At 30.3% G+C, this 3549-nt stretch overlaps 1 long non-coding RNA gene across 1 annotated transcript; it reads left to right on the plus strand.

The window, feature by feature from the left end:
• Window positions 1-1039: 1039 nt before the first annotated feature.
• On the plus strand, window positions 1040-2199 carry LOC140175006 (uncharacterized). The gene is made up of 2 exons (XR_011865177.1): window positions 1040-1207; window positions 1802-2199. It is a non-coding gene; the product is annotated as an uncharacterized lncRNA (long non-coding RNA).
• The last annotated feature ends 1350 nt before the right edge of the window (window positions 2200-3549 follow it).

Consider the following 3549-nt stretch of genomic DNA (forward strand, 5'->3'; position numbering starts at 1 on the left):
ATATTTATTTCAGTTAGATTCGTTGTTTTATTTAAATAATTTTTTAAAAAATATAATAAAAAGACTTATATATTTTATTTTTATAAATTTTAAAATTTTTAATGTGATAAATTTTTTTTAAACAAAAATATCTTATGCGAATTTTTTTTAAGATTTATTTGATATATACTCTAATAATAAGAATAATTACTTAATTAGTGATAAGGGTTTATATCCATAGTCAAATTCTTTTTATTGCTAGTAGTGACTTTCATTTTGGAGGATCAAAATTCCACGCTAATACTGATTATTAATTGATTAATAAAGTGGTGTTTATAAAATCAGCCTGCGACGCGATATCTTGTGGAATTAGTGGAAGTTCAATATCAAATTAACATCGTTTGCCCTACTATTTTAACATACATCTTAAATATAAAAAGATTTCATGAACTTACTGACTTACACGCCAATCCAATTCGCGCAAGCGTCATTCATTTGTTCATTATTGAAACAGAATACAGTTTGAAGATCATATAATAATGCAAAGTCAGGTCACTAATTTTAAATATTATTTGTTGTAATAAATAGAATCCTGTTAGGAAGTCAATGGAATATTTGTATAGTGTGTATAATGGACTATTTATTTAGTTTAATATGAGTTAAAAAATAAATATTTAAGATAAAATACTACTAATTTCTCAAACTTAATACACTCATATATATTATCTAGAATAACCATATGGGTACCAAAACATTTCTAAATTCTCATTGTACACATTGTACATATATTCCATTGTGAAACTCTTGACAGAGGCAATTGTCACGATTTCATTCCCTTAACCTTGCTCCCTTAGCCGTTGCCGGTTGCCGGTTGCCGGTTGCCACGCATGCATAAAAATAAAAATAAATGGAAAAGTCAAATATTGGAGTTATGGTGGTGTCCCCTCTTTGCCGTCCACTTGTTCTTATTTTTCTAAGCTTAGGCCAAGTTGATTGGTTTTAGGAGCTGTCTGTGTCTAAATGCATTTTTAACTCCATCAAGGATCATGATTTTGGTTTACTTCTATAATATATTAATATCTATCCACTATCCGGTATGTTCTAGTTGCCAATAATTACTCTGATTCATTGGTCCTTACCGTTTATTTCACCTAGCCACCCTCCTCTGCTTACCTTCCATGCCTTTGTCATGTAAAGGAGGATAAAGAATAAAAAGAAATGAGTGAAGGTAGGTTCTATTCCTCCTCAATAGGACATATTAATATGCTGCAACAAATTTTAGATTTTATTTAAAGATATGTTGCTTGAAATTAGATTGTTATATACAGAAGACATAATTCAAATATTTGATAGCTATTTAAGCGAACAAATGAGTTAATTACTTTATAATTGAAATTGTTTATTTGTTTTTGCAACTCTTTTATTTTTGGTATCATTTGTTTTTATAACTTTTTTCATAATTTTTTTGTTTTCTATACTATTCTCCAGTCTGGTAGGCCAAGAACTAATTCGTCATTAAAGATTTATCATTGGCTAATGGATTTTTGCATACACAAGATAGAATTCGAATTTCCGACATTTATTCAAGCGAACTAACGACTAGAACAACTCAATTTTTTTTTTTACAACTTATTGCTCGTTATCTATGTTTTTGGTCAGAACTCAATGTCCTTTGGTGACTAACTCAATGTCCATTTGAAACAGTTGTTATCCTTTTTTGCTTTTTTTTTTCCCTCGTGTTGTGATTGAGAGTTTCTTTATCTATATGTTTGGTATTAGAAATATGAGCTAGCTCAACTTAATTGGGCCATGTGAACTACAGAATCCTGTATACGGGAAGAGGAGTGGCCCAAACGAGTTGTGGATTAGCATTTAGCGATTGGCAGAATCTTAGTAGACAACATTATTTACAGCCCGACCGAAAAAAGAAGACAAGCAGAATCAAAACAAAAGAGGGGACAATGGCCATTGGCCAACAATGTATCTGATTTACCACCATACTGCAATGTTCTAAACACGAATCATCACACATTGTGAACATCCTCATAATTATCTTTTATTCTCTTTGATGTGTTATGTTGAAAATACCTTTTCTATTTGATTTCTAATTCCAAATAAGCCTGTCTTTTTATTTTCTCTTTTCCCTTATAGGTTGATTAGACAATCATTAGTTCATTACTATGTGATTCAATGGCTTCTACAAATGGAAACAGTCCCTTAGATCTTTTTGTTTTTGGTAAACCATGTGTGATTTTTATTTATTTACTACATGAGAAGTATATTTACTTCTTTAGATGGACTTGAAACTTGAAAGTAGCTCGAGGTGGATATGACTAGTAGGATGAATTCTCATGTTAAAGAGAAATTGAATAAAACCCAAAAGTCTCTGACAATTATCTCCTTTAACAAAAAAAATTCAACCCGATTACTGATAATTACTTTAAAAGGGTCGAAAAAATTCAGGTTGTTTTTTTTTTTTTGCACATGGATTAATCAATCCCAAACAAATATCAGAGATCGGATTGAGTGTTTTTTTTCTTGGGGACCTCGTTGTCCTTTCGAGATAATTCTCAGGAGACGGAGTTCACTCTAAGAAATTGGAATTTCTAACTAATTTGGATTAGTCGCTTAAACAAGTGCTCGAATCACACATTGTGCATATAGCAATTGGCCAACAAAAGACTCTTAGATGGAGCTCTGATCTATGAAAAATTAGTCTTTAGCCACAAAAAAAAATTGAAAGTTCTAGAATATTCTACTAGAAAAAGAAGAAAGAGATTGAGGTGCTGTAAAAGAGGTGCCAGCAAGAAGCAGTTGGCAACACATTTGGCTAATTTGGGCCCTGGGGGCGGGGGGGCATGGTATGGATGAATTCTTTTTGGATATTAAAAAAAAAAAGAGAGAGAAAGAAAACCAAGACAGCCTGAAAAACTTGATGGCGGCCACACTCCGTTGTTGACACCATTGCACGCTTTTCTATGTTCCCATTCCTAGTACCAAAATGGCAAAATTAATCGCTCCCATGTACGGTAGTTATCATAACGAACAGCAATTGATTCGGTCAAAGTATTGTGTTAACTTGTTAGTAGATCAGTGATTCAACAAGGTTATTAGTTGAACCGTTCATAATAACTTATTATTACTAGTGTATTATTCATTTTTTTATAGACTAAATATATATAACAATAATAAATTTAATTTTAATCAAGATGGTAAGTGTATATGCTACTATATTAAAATTAAATGATTATGGATTCAATTCTTAGAGTTAATAATTTTTTTTTCTTATGAATTGTATACGATGAAAGATATTTTAAAAAGATATTATGTAATAAATTTCTCCTCATCTCCACTATATATGTAATAGATAATCCAATCAAACATATTTTTGTTAGGAAATTAATTTGTTCAACTAACAATCAAAGAGAAATAAGAGTTGATTATTGATTGAAAACAAAATTGTTTTCTAATTTTTTTCTTTAAATAATATTTGTTGACCGAATTATAATAAAAACAATATTTTAGCTTCAAAACTGGGTTTTGTTTGGATAAGCTTGTTTTTTAAGCCAA

Source organism: Arachis hypogaea, chromosome 9 (assembly GCF_003086295.3).
Source record: "Arachis hypogaea cultivar Tifrunner chromosome 9, arahy.Tifrunner.gnm2.J5K5, whole genome shotgun sequence".
Classification (NCBI taxonomy): Eukaryota; Viridiplantae; Streptophyta; class Magnoliopsida; order Fabales; family Fabaceae; genus Arachis; species Arachis hypogaea.